Source organism: Microcebus murinus, chromosome 5 (assembly GCF_040939455.1).
Source record: "Microcebus murinus isolate Inina chromosome 5, M.murinus_Inina_mat1.0, whole genome shotgun sequence".
In the NCBI taxonomy this organism is placed as follows: domain Eukaryota; kingdom Metazoa; phylum Chordata; class Mammalia; order Primates; family Cheirogaleidae; genus Microcebus; species Microcebus murinus.
The window spans coordinates 86,279,487-86,293,384 of NC_134108.1; the positions used below are offsets into that span (position 1 = coordinate 86,279,487).

At 38.1% G+C, this 13,898-nt stretch overlaps 1 protein-coding gene and 1 pseudogene across 1 annotated transcript in view; both read left to right on the forward strand.

The window, feature by feature from the left end:
• The window catches only part of EYS (EGF-like photoreceptor maintenance factor), a 1,642,296-nt gene that overhangs the window by 1,396,960 nt on the left and 231,438 nt on the right, over positions 1-13,898 (forward strand).
• LOC105862130 (protein FAM8A1 pseudogene) lies at positions 3,770-13,833 on the forward strand (annotated as a pseudogene).

A 13,898-nucleotide genomic window follows, 5' to 3' on the forward strand; every position in this document is an offset into this window, starting at 1 on the left:
ATAACCCAGGTGTGATGTTGAACCCAGTACCTGCCTTAAGAAAATACTCAATAAAGAGTAACTATGATGGGGAAAAGAAAGGAATGGCTTTTGCAAAAAAACAATGGCAGACCTCTAAAACATTGAAGAAATGGTCTTTTAAAAAAGCTATCATTTCAAGGAATTCTAGGTTTTCTTAGTATAAAGAACTTATGATTTTAACATTGTATTATTATCTCTGAAATTAGGAAGCTAGCACTACCAGATTATTCGAAAGTAAAGTAACACACCATGGAATAGTTTGCTACCTTGATTGTTTATCAACAAAATGTCTGCAATGGATAAAACCCTTAAATATCAGTGTTTTTTTTTTTATCACAGATAGCAAATATAATCCCTCCTCCAGAAAGCAATAAAAACATTTAAGGGGGAGGTGTGTTTTAGACTCCAAAATATCATCTAGTAGAGAAATAGAGATTGTTGAATAATTTTTACCATTTCTTTTCTGATTACTACCATGACTGTATTCAACCCAGGAAGCCTTTAATGTCTGGGGAAATAGTGAACATAATCTCCTTTGTACTTTACAGAGGTCTGGTAGAATGCTTTTATCACTCTATTTGAATTACAATAAATGCAGATACTAGATTTCAGATGTTTGCAATAGATGTATGTTGATTATATCAGTGTTTTCTGTCAAATTAGATTACTCTGTGAAAATGTTAAAGAGGAGACACACTATTGCTTTCTGATCTATTGCATAGCCTCTCCATGGCTGAGATATTTGTTAAGCCCAGATCATTTAGATTATCTGTATATCTTAATAAGGTGTCCATTTACAGTTCAATATATACACATTCTAATCTCATTCATCTCTGAATCCAATTTTAACTATTGAATACTGCTAGCATTCAAATTTTGCCTCTTATTTTTAACATCATTTCATTTAAAAAACAAAGAAAGAAATCTTCTGCTCTGTATTTGTTTCTTGCAGTTGCTGTAAGACATTGCCACAATCTTGGTGGCTTAAAACAACAGAAATGTATTATCTCACAGTTCTAGAGGCCAGAAGTCTGAAATCAGGGTGTTGTGTAGGCAGACCACACTCCCTCTAAAAGCTCTGAAGGAAAATCCATTCCTGCCTCTTCTAGCTTCCAATCACTGCTGGCGTTCCTTGGTGTTCCTTGGCTTATGGTTGCATCATTCCACTCTCTGCCTCTATCTTCATAACACTACCCCCTCCTCTGTGTGAGTTTCTAATCATTCTTTCCCCCTCTGTCTCTCTCTCTCATAAGAACACTCATGATAACATTTAGGACACACCCAGATAATCCAAGATGATCTCCTCACCTCAAAATGCTTAACTTCTAATCACATTTGCAAAGACCCTTTTTCCAAATAAGGTAACATTTACAGATTCTAAGCATTAGAACAAAGAAATATCTTTAAGGGGCAATTTTTCCACCATATGCTACATGTCAGCATATGAAAAATGAAAATGTTACCTAAATCAAATTTCAATTGAGATACCACAAAAAAGATATCTGTTATTCAACTGTGTGACTGCAAAACCTATTCGGTTTTTAAAGTATAAGTTTATTCTTACTTGAAATAATGTGCAAATCAAAACATATTCTTAACATAGGTATTTAAGGAATTTTGATTTAATGAGAAAGCAAGAAGAAACACATGAACAAAAAAAACTAAATATATAAAAAGAGATCATTTTCCCTAAATGTGTTATTATGATTCCAACCTGGTTTTTATACGAGGTCTAGGTTACAACTATGTATGTCTTCATTTACTTTCTAATGGAAACTTCATTAATTTATGTTTTCAAATGAAATATCCTATGGTAGCATATTTTTAAAGTGTAATGTGGTTGGAAGAGACAAGATGACTGATTAGAGACATTGGTTGCAAGATCATCTCAGAAAGAAGAAAAGGTTTTGTTAAAAATAAAATAACTCAGGGGTAACTCTAAGGGAAAAGTGTCAGATTCCGTGGGAAGAAGTTGTGGAATAGAACAAGAAGGAGCCAGATCCTACTAAAAATCACCCCCTGAGAGGCTTTGAGTCTAGCAGAAAGGCTGCTGCTGGGGTCTCAGGGGCTCCAGCCTGTGGGACTGACATAGCATCAGTGATTCAAGGTAGAACCACCCAGCAATCTACAAGTGGAGGCAAATGAGGCCATGGGCGCCTGAGCTCCAGCCCTATCCCTTGCCCCAAGCAAGCACCAGAGCGGCTGACTCAGGCCTCCAGTCCCCAGGCATGCTGCCACTGCAGGGAAGGAAGTTAGAGCCAAGCAAGTTGCAAGAACGCCTCTCTGCCTGAAGAAAGTTTCCCCCTGCAGCTGCCTGAAAGAGTAGGCATGGGGTCCGGCTGCCACTGGAAGAGTTTATCCTAAAGCCACCATCAGAAGGAGATATCAGGAAGGGGAAAAATGGCAGATTAGAAGCAGCCAGTGAATCCACAGCTCCTGAGGAAAGAAGACTAAATAGGAAGCAGATATGTACCTACGGACAACTATTCTCAGAAGGAACATTGTGAAATCACAGAGAAGAAGCACAGTGAAAAGAAAAGGTGACAGGGTGATACATTTGTTAGTATCAAAGCACCTGCAGGGAAGATTAGCAGGATAGAGCACTGGGACATCATATTGACCTTGCAGGTGCTGTGGCTGAGTTGTGAGAGGGTTCTCTCCACTGCCACAGATAGGGGACCTGCTGGGAGTGTGTGCAGAGTCATTGCACTGACAATAGGTGTTGTGGGGATTGGGCAGCAACCAAAGCTATCCTGAACTCTTGAGTGCATGGTACCAGGCCAGCATGGGACTTGGCTTTGTGGCTGCAGCCTTCACATTGCCTCCACCAGGCTGCGGAGGAAGCGCACCAATGGGAGGCTCCTCTAAGCTGTCCCCAGTGACTGGAAGCCAAGCATCCCTTCCTAACAGCACAAGACCTGACCACATGGGCTTCGACCTGGGAGGCTTTGGGCAACCATTTGGTAGGTCCTGGGGGTTATGGGGAGAACTCCATAGTCCCCAGGCAGCTGGAACTGACCTCCACCAAGGGACTTGGCAACTGATCCCCAAGCCTGTGGAACAGTCTGCCACCTGCTTGGCCTGGACTCCAACCTCCAGGTCTCAACTGCCTGCTAGCTGCTCAGCCCTGACCCTGCCCTCCAGGTCAGATCAGTCCTGCTACCACGGTGCTGCTCTTGGCTCACAAGCTCTGCTCAGAAGCCCTGCTTCTGGCTGCTCCCCAGTCTCATCTCTGAGGCTCACAAACCAGAGCCTAAGGCTCCACCTCTGTGTCTCCAGAACTTCTGCCAAGTTCAGGACACTGCCCCAAGATTCCAGCACTGCTTCTGGGCCCCAAGACCCCATTCTGGATCTTCCACCACTGCTACAGGAACTGCTCCAAAGTCTAATGCCCTGCCAGGGAACGCCCCCCCAGCCTCAAGCCACCAGTACACCTGGACTTGGTTTGATCAAATGTCCACAGCCCAGAAACTCATGACCACTGCTTGTATAGCCTCACCCAGCTGCCACTAACACCTCTGTGGGGAGACCCTGGGCAAAGCAATCCCCACAACACCAGCCTCAGTGAAGAGTGTCTTGCCCAGCTCTCAAACTGAACATCCTACCACTATCTAGTAAACAGCCCAACACCCATCACAAATGGCATCAAGCACAGACTTGAACAGAGGAAGCCTCAGGTGAACAGATAAAATCAGAACAACTTCATTACAGGATTCTAGTGCATACCCCCCAACCCTGCTACTTCAACATGGGGGTGGGAGGAGCGGAGGAGCACCATCTTCTAAGAAGAGGAGTCCATTCTGGATCTTCCACCACTGCTACTGGAACTGCTCCAAAGTCCAATGCCCTGCCAGTGACCCCCCGGCCTGAAGCCACCAGTACACCTGGACCTGGTTTGAGAAAATGTCTACAGCCATTCTAAAGACCTTCTTCTTCTAATTAAACAGGAGAATTCCTAGCAAAGAACAGGTACCCTGCAAACCTATTTATCTCAGACTTGAAAAAAGAGTTTTCAGATGAGAAGAAACCAGAAGAAGAAGCCTGGCAATATGAAAAATCAAATAAATTGACACTTCCAAGGATCACAATGAAGCCACAGTGGTGAACTTGAACTACAAGGAAATTGTCAAAATGACAGAAATGGAATTCAGAGCATGGATGGCAAATAAGATGAATGAAATTGAAGAGAAAGTTGAAAACTGACAAAAAGAAGCCAGAAAAAAAAAATTTTAGGAAATTAATGATACAAAATCACTAACAAACTAGACAACATTAGGAAGAATACAATAGAACTCAGAGAAATGAAGGAGTCATTTGGGAAATTTCAAAACACAGCAAAAATTATCAGCAACAGATTAAACCAAGGAGAATAAAATATCTCAGAGATTGAAGACAGGCTCTTGAGCTAACCCAGACATTTAAAGAGTCAAAGAAGAGAATAAAAAAGGTAGAACAATTACTCAGATAGATATGGAACTACTCAAAGCAAACAACATACAAATTATAGGTATCCCTGAGGGAGAAGACAAAAGAGATAATAGCATGGAAAATCTATTCAAGAAAATTATTGAGAAAACTTGCTCAGTATCACCAGAGATGCAGACATCCAGATACAAGAGGGCCATTAAACTCCAGGAAGATTCATAACAAATAGAGTATCTACAAGACAGACCAGTAATCAACCTGGCCAAAGTCAAAATGAAGCAGCTAGACATAAGGAACGACTGACCTACAAAGGAAAACCCATCAGGCTAACAGCAGAGTTCTCAGCAGAAACCCTATAAGCCAGAAGGGAGTGGAGTCTCATCTTCAATCTTCTTAAACAGAACAACTATCAGCCTAGAATGTTATATCCTGCAAAACTGAGTTTCACTATTGATGCAGAAAGTAAGTCTTTTCTAGACAAGCAAACACTGAGGAAATTTGTCATGACCAGACCTTCCCTGCAGAGAAATACTCAGAACTGCATTATACACAAATCAGCACAATAGATACTCACCACTATAAAACCACTGAAAAATGCTAAAGCTCACAACATTTATAAAACTATAGCACTAGAAGGGAAACAAAGCAATAAGATACTACCCAACAGGAAGACCATAGAAGCATCCACATATTAATTCTATCTCTTAATATTAACTGTTTGAATGAGCCACTCAAAAGACATACGCTGGCTCAATGAATGAAAAAATATAACACAGCTATCTGCTGTCTCCAGAAGATGCATCTAAACCACAAAGATGCATTCAGGCTCCATATGAAAGGATGGGAAAAAAATATCCCATGCAAATGGAAACCAAAAGTGAGCAGGTATAGCCATCCTCATATCAGAAAAGTTTTCTTGTCTCAGTTAAGCCAAAGAATTTGTCGTTTGCTGCTAATTAGAAGTAGATCAGCTAATTAGAGGAGAATGATGAAAATTTATAATACCCTCATTGGAAATTAAAACAACTGTGGAACAGCAGCTCAGAGCATAGGTTCTGGAGCTACAACTTACAGGTCGAAAATTAAGTGCTTTCATTTATAAACTTTGTGACCTTGAACATATTACTTAACCCCTAGAAGCCTCAACTTCCTCATCTTGAAATGGATTCATTTTAGCTCATAGGATGAATGCTATTTAATATTTTGATGTGCTTGGGAAAATGCCATGTAAATATTTATTAAATAAAGTAAATAATTATTTCATTGTATAGGCATGCCTCAGATATATTGAGGGTTCAATTCCAGATGACCACAATAAAGTAAATATTACAATAAAGCAAGTCACACATTTTGCAGTTTTCCACTACCTTATAAGGGTCATTTTATACAGTACTGTAGTCTGTTGTGTTTAATAGAATTATGTCTTTAAAAACAATGTACATATCTTAATTTAAAAATACATTTTTGCTAAAAATGCTAATGATCATCTGAACCTTTAGCTAGTCTTTTTTGCTGGTGGAGAGACTTGCCTCGATGTTAATGGCTGCTGACTTATCAGGGTGGTGGTTGTTGAAGGTTGGGGTGGCTACAGCAATTTCTTAAAATAAAACAACAAAGTAATCTGACACCTTGATTGACTCTTCTTTTAACAAAAGATTTCTCTGTAGCATGTGATGCTGTTTGAAAGCTTTTTATTCACAGGACTTTTCAAAATTGGAGTTAACCCACTTATACCCTGTCACTGCTTTATCAACTAAGTCTATGTAGTATTCTAAATCCTTTGTTGTCATTTCAACAAGGTTCACAGCCTTTGCACCAGGAATAGATTCCATCTCAAGAAATCAATTTCTTTGCCCATCCAAAAGAAGCAATTCCTCATCTGTTCATGTTTGACCATGAACTTGAAGCAATTCAGTCACATCTTCAGACTCCACTTCAGATTCTTGGTTTTCTTGCTATTTTTACTGCATCTGGAATTACTTCATCCAGTGACATCTTGATCCCAAAAAAGTCATCCATAAGGGTGAGAATCAACTTCTTCCAAACTTCTGTTAGTGTTGACATTTTGATCTCCTTCCATGAATCACAAAGGTTCTTAATGGCATCTAGAAAGATGAATTATTTTAAGGTTTTCAATTTACTTTACCCACATCCATCAGAGGGTAGAGAGAACAATATCTATGGCAGCTGTAGCCTTACAAAATGTATTTTTTTAAATAATAAGATTTCAAAGTCAAAATTACTCCTTGATCCATGGACTGCAAAATGGATGTTATATTAGGAGGCATGAAAGCAACATTAATCTCCTTGTGCATCTCCATCATGCTCCTGGGTGGCCAGGTACATTGTCAATGAGTAGTTATTTTGAAAGGAATCTTTTTTTCTGAGCAGTAGGTCTCAACAGTGGGCTTAAAATATTCAGTAAGCCATGATGCAAACAGATGTGCTGTCACCCAGGCTTTATTTTTTCATTTATAGAACACAGCAGAGTAGATTTAGCATAATTCTTAAGAGCCCTAGGATTTTCAGAATGGTAAATGAGCATCGGCTTCAACTTAAAGTCAGCAATTACATTAGGCCCTAATAAGAGAGTCAGTCTGTCCTTTGAAGCTTTGAACCCAGGAATTAACTTCTCCTTTCTAACTATGAAAGTCCTAAGTGGAACCTTCTTCCAGTAGAAGGCTGTTTTATCTCCACTCAAAATCTGTGTAGCCACCTTCATCAATGATCTTAGCTAGATATTCTGGATAACTTGCTGTTTCACTTTGTACTTTTTATGTTATGAAGACATCTTTTCTTAAATCTCATAAACTAACCTCTGCTAGCTTCAAGCTTTTCTTCTGCAGCTTCCTCAACTCTCTCAGCCTTGGTAGAACTGAAGATTACCTGGGCCTACCTCTGAATTAGGCTTTGGCTTAAGGAATGTTGTGGCTGGTTACATCTTCTATCTGGATGACTAAAACTTCCTCCACATCAGCAATAAGGCTGTTTTGCTTTCTCATCTTTCTTATGTTTACTGGAGTAGCATTTGTAATTTTCTTCAAGAACTTTTCCTTTGCATTCACAACCTGGCTAACTATTTGGTGCAAGAAATGTAGCTTTTGGCCTATCACAGCTTTCAACATGCCTTCCTCACTAAACTTAATTATTTCTAGATTTTGATTTTTAACAAAAGACATCTGACTCTTTCTTTTACTTGAATACTTAAAGGTCATTTCAGACTTGTTAGTTGACCTAAATTCAATATTGTTGTGTCTCAAGGAACAGGAAGGCCAAAGAAAAGAGAGGGAAAGGGGAAACAGTCATTGAAGCAGGCAGAATTCACTCAACATTTATTGATTGCTATCTTCTGTGCAGTTTTGTGTCACCCCAAAACAATTATAATAGTGGCATCAAAGATCACTGATCACACATTGTCATGATAGGTATAATAATAATGACAAAGTTTGAAATATTGTGAAAATTACTAAAATGTGACACAGAGACTAAAAATGAGCCCATGCTGTTGGAAAAATAACACTGAAAGACTTGCTCAAGGCAAAGTTGCCACAAAACTTCTATTTGTAAAAAAATATGTATATATATGATATCTGTGAAGCACAATAAAGCAAAGCACAATAAAATGAGACATGCCTATATTCCATGATAAGAAACCATTGCCAATAATAACAACACATTGTACCCCATAAAGTCTCCATCAATTTGAAATATTGTATTCCAGTCTGTCCTGATTGGTTAAATGTCACTTATAATAGGTCAGACCGAGCAGCACAAATGCACCTGGTAGTGAAATGGAGTTTCCTAAAGAAGAAGAAAAGCAAAAAAAAGCTAAAGATGGAGGAAAATATACTTCCTTTGTTTGCTTGTCTGTTTGTTTCCTAGAAGCAGCAAAGCTAGGCACCCCTGGAATCTTCTACTTTCATTTGAGCCTCACGAGCCTGGCAATCAAGAGGTGCCAACTTGTGTTCTACGAGTAAAAATCATCCTGGCATTACTGGCCATCTCTCTTTCAGTGCTGCCTTGAAAATGTCGCACAAATCTGTCAGCTCTCATTAACGCTAATCTACACTGCTAATGCTGGCACCTTGGCCACACTGCCTCTAGTTTCTATGAAAATTGACCTCTCAGAGAATGACAATATCTTTCCTCTTTACCCTCCGTGAGGACCTTCAGAAGACGATGTTTTTATTCACTTCCACCTCCTCATCACCTACCACACTATTTATTTGTCTGGTGAATCAGTAGATTCATTTTCATTTGTATTTAAAATTATTTGCCTAAAAATCATTTTCTTTTATGCATTATTTTGTTACAAAAATTTTCCTTCCTTATTTTATTATCTCATATTAAAAGATAGCTTAAATTGGATTTAAGATTGAGACTACAAACATAAATAAAATTAATACAGATTATAGATTTTATAGTTCATTGAATTTCTTTGTGGTATTGGGCCTATGAGCTTTGTAATAATTTAGTTTGCTATTTGTATTAAGTAGTATAAAATTTAGTTTGCTACTTGTATTAAGTAGTATTAAACATCAAACCTCCTCTATTAGTGATTTTTCTCTTCTACATGAGATGATGGTGATTTTGGTGCCATTTGGAGTATTTTACGTATCATCTTCTGGAAAAATTCCAAGATGTTTATTGTAATTATTTTTCTTATCAGGAACAACTCCAAGAATGTATTGTCTCTATTGCAAGAGTGCAAAACAAAGCCTTTTTTTTTCAACATCATGATTACTTATTCAATTAAATTCCCCTCAATCTTTAAATTGAAAGTGGAAGCTATTTATAAGAAGTAGATTCAAAATTAAAGAAGGGCTAGTAATTCTTTTTTTTAATCATTAAGCCTAGATTGCATATATTTGTCTATTCCATCTATTTTTATATTGGTTGAATTTCTAAAATTTTACTTGTCTGGGTTATCTCAAAATTGAAAGTTTGCTTGGGGTAGGAAGTTAACTTGACTTTTCTTCTTCCCCTATAAGAAATTTTAAAGATGGAGAAGCTGTGTTTGACAAAGATGTGTAAGGACAGTTAGAGGGAGAAGTGATATACATAAAACCTCAGAAACCATAAAGAAAAACATCATATGTAAGAATGAGAAATAGGTGTTCTTGATCAAAGAAAATTAGATAAGGTGAGGCAAGGGACACTTACATGATGTGCTACCTGGCAAAGAAATGTGAAGCCAGAGAGGTATTGATCTGCAACTCAGCTCAATAGATCACACTACAAGCTTTTTACACTTAGAGTGATGAGAATATTTACAACTTTGGCTCAGACAGTGCTTCTGAAATCTAAATCTTTTGCATCTCTATTAATCTACTCTCTTTTCATATTTTTTAAATAAAAGCCAAGATAATTATGAACGTCATTGGATTAAACATAATACAGTATAAATATTTCAACATTCATAAATGTTATAAATCACAGTTAAAATGCACTGCCAGGAAAATTAGATGCCACAAAATGGTACTAACCATATATTAATAGAAACTATAGTATTTAGAAAATAAGAAATCTGCATACTTATGGTTAACTTAAGGCAATTTTATAAAAAGGAATCCCTCACTTTAACATGTCTTTAAAAAGAATGGCAGGGAGACACATGGCCTTTTCCTAAGGAAAACTTACCTTCAGCTTCATTTACAACCTAACAGGAGTGAATCTCCATATGCCAATATCATCCAAAGAGCTTTTTGTTCAAATTTGGAAAAGTAATCTGCTTATTGTTTAATTGACTTTTTCCATATGGCCTTTCATCTCGGAAAACTTTACTTTCTCAAAACACGTATGAGTCTGAGTTTAGATACTAGGGAGTAAAGGATCAGGAATCAATATTTTTAAATCCTGACTTTTAATTAACTATTCAGTGGGTTGGATACAAACTATCCCCAAAACTGTTAAAAAACGAATAAACTAAGCAAATACTAAGTATTGGAAGTGAAAAGTAAAATTCAATAATCAGGTATTTGTAAACCGAACATGTTTTAAGGATAATATTCTTAGAACTCACATTCCCCATCGAAGTGGATTGATCCAATTTAGATCTGGGAACTAATAGATTATAAAATAAAAGATATTTTCTACTGGAATCTTAAATGAAATGCCAACAGTGAAGTTGAGCTTTTCAACTTTCTCAATGCCCTTGTTCTAAGTGAATGCGTAAATGCTATTTAAAAATATACAGAAAACTCAATGATATGCTGGTTTTTAAAAATCTGCTCTAGAGGGAAAAAAAAAAGAAATAAAGAAAGGGTGCTGAATTTTCAGCATTTGCCAATTTCTCTGGCATGAATACTTCTGCCATGGCCAATTTCAAGCTACCAGTGTGAATTCACTGGATGCAGAGCTGGGAAGAGATGTGCATAATCAGTTCTCATGAGCCAGCGCCAGCCTGGGCCAGCACATCGTTGACAAGCCTCATCATCATGTTCAGAGAGGTTAAAACTGGATGTCAGAGCAAAAAACAGCAGCCTTTCTGGATACAAATTCGAATTTGTGTAATTATAATTGTCATTATGTGAATTTTCTTTTTTTAAAAAAAGGAATTTTGGCTGTTTGAACATTTACAGGCGCAATCCAGGAGACTGTAAAATCTGGAGAATATGCTGCGAGCCCCACTGCACATGAATTGGATGGTGTAGTCAGAAGTAAAATCACAGTTTTTGGAAATCTCTGCTATCTTGTGATGGTTGGTTGTATGTTCCCTTGACAACTGCTCTGGTTAATCAAGGGTGTAAGTGAAGCTCCTGCTTCAGTGGTCCTCAGGAATTATTGCAGATTCTTTTTTATAGTATCAGGGCTTCACAAGAAAATGCCTTGGCTTTCTCTGTAATTTATTAGTAAGTCTATTTGGGCTGTTTTGTCAGTCAAAAGGAAGACTAAAATAATCTAAAACCAATGACCATCGCATGACTATCATCTAAAGACAGAGAGTCCCCACAACAATCACTTATGAGAGGTCACGGAGCTCTCTTTAAAGTTGTTTCTATGGCCAGGCTGGCCAACTCCATGACACTCTAAACAAAAAGGGATGCTTCAAGGATGCTTTTTAAAAGCAATGTGTTTATGTTGCTTCTGTTTGACAAAGAGCCTGACACTGCGGCTTTTGTGCCTGATCCTTTTTTCACACTGTTTTAACATTTAGATTGTGCTGAGTTGCACTGACAACCTCTAGAAATATGACTGTGTTGATAGGGTTGTGGGCAAACCATTATACTCTTAAACAGTGTTTTCTTTTTTTTTTCATAGGTGACTAAGTATTTATTGCGACAAAGAATACAAATTGGTGGCTTACAAATTATTAAAAATAGAATGCTGAATTTTATTTATACTGTTTGCAGGTCAAACCCTGCTGTAATGAACCGCAAGGAAATATATACACACAAAGTTTGAAATGAACTTTACCCAGGCAAGCACGTGATAAAGACTGGCCTTTGGTATTGGGGGTGGGGAGAATGGCAAGTAATTGAAATGGTACTCATTACGGATCTTTAGAAATATTGTTATGTAAGCATATTCTTCAAAGAAACAGCCTGTTTAAATAGGGACAAGAGTAGAATGAAAACATTAATACCATTATTCACCTGAAAAAAGCCCTTTATTCACAAGTAGGATAATTTTCAACTCCTTTCTACCTTCCCTCTGCTGGAAATATTTATAAACACACAAGCCATTGAAAGGAAAAATCCTTTTTTTTTTACTATCACTTGAAACAATAAAAAACACTAACTCATTTGGTAATTTGGAAAAAGCGGCCCTCAACTATAATGCGTTTTTTTTCTAATCGTAAATACTTGGGTGAAATCGGTAGGTTAATGTTTAGATAGAAACAAGTAACTACTGAACCAGTGGTAGAGAAGTATCAGTTGGGCAATACTTTTTATAATACTGACAAGTGAAGGCTTACTATCCAAAAGTGTTGGTTTTATTTCTATAATCAAAAAGTAGTTTAAAAGCAGGGTTTGCTGTCACTCACACTTACCTTCCTAGGGCCCACCTTCTGGCTCCAACCTGAACATTAGTATGCCAGACTTTTCTCAAGGTGCACTAGCCATTCCGGACCCTTGTAGGCGGCGATGGGTACTGAGATTTTCTGGATGCCTAAATTAACTGCCAGTGCTGTAGTTTAACTTAGGGCATGCTTATTGAAAGTATTCTTACTCCCTTTGAATCCTAATTTTTGTTCCCTTATTACTTATCTTGTTAAAGTGAGGAATAATGTTTGCACTAAAAGCAAGTTGAAGACAACTTTCTTTTTGCCTTTTCAAGCTAGAGCTTCAGCATGAAAATTATACCTAAAACACAGAAAATCAGGATAAGTGAAGTATGCTAAATAGAAAAAAGTTCTGAAAAGGAGACTCCACCCAACACCCCCAAGAAAAATATGTGGTAGTAAGGCCTGGCTCCCTCTTCCCTTGTTGTTCTTTCTTCTTTTTTTTTTTTTTTTTTCAAACTTTGGTAATCAAAATCTTTTTTCCAAACTGAATTCATAAATAGAAACACTTGGGTTTTGCTATAAAGACAAAGGCTGTGGGGTCCCTGCCCCCACCCCCCACCCCCAGCTGGGCTATTACAACCCCTTCTACTTCCTGAGCGCCACGGCCCCAGAGCCTGACCCGGGGCGGCCACGGGCGTCGCCACTCCTGCTCCAGTCGCTGGCCTTGGACCCGGGGCCCCTCACGTGCCAGGATCAGTCCCCGCCACTCCAGTGACAAGGGTAGGATCCGCAGCCCCTTAGCGAACCCGGAGAGAGACCGGGAGGCAGGCAGGCAGAGAGTATGTTATTCCATCCTTGGCCCACAGATTTGTGGCAGAGATGGTGGATTTCTTTATTCTCTTCTTTATAAAAGCAACCATTGTCTTAAGTATGACGCACCTCAGTGGAATAAAGGATTTATCTAAGTTCGCTATGCATTATATAATAGAAGAAATAGATGAAGACACATCAATGGAAGACTTGCAGAAAATGATGGTTGTGGCTCTTATATACAGATTATCAGTTTGTTTCTATGAGATAGTTTGTATTTGGGGAGCAGGTGGAGCTACCCCAGGGAAGTTCCTGCTAGGGCTTCGAGTTGTGACATGTGATACATCAGTACTTATTGCACCAAGTTGGGTATTTAGTGATTCCTTCCCCAAATGTTAGCATTACAACATCCACTATACGAGCTTTGATCAAGAATTTTTCTATTGCTTCTTTTTTCCCTGCTTTCATCACACTGCTGTTTTTTTCAGCATAATCGAACAGCCTATGACATTGTAGCAGGAACCATTGTGGTAAAAAGAAATGGGGTCAGATGATGCTCAAAAAACTCTGAATTCCACACTTTATGGAATAATGACAAGACTAAATTATGTATCAAGGCCATCAGTATCCCTGGGTTACATTAATTGATGATTTAGAAATAGTGTTTTCTTGAATTTGCCCACACAGCCATGGC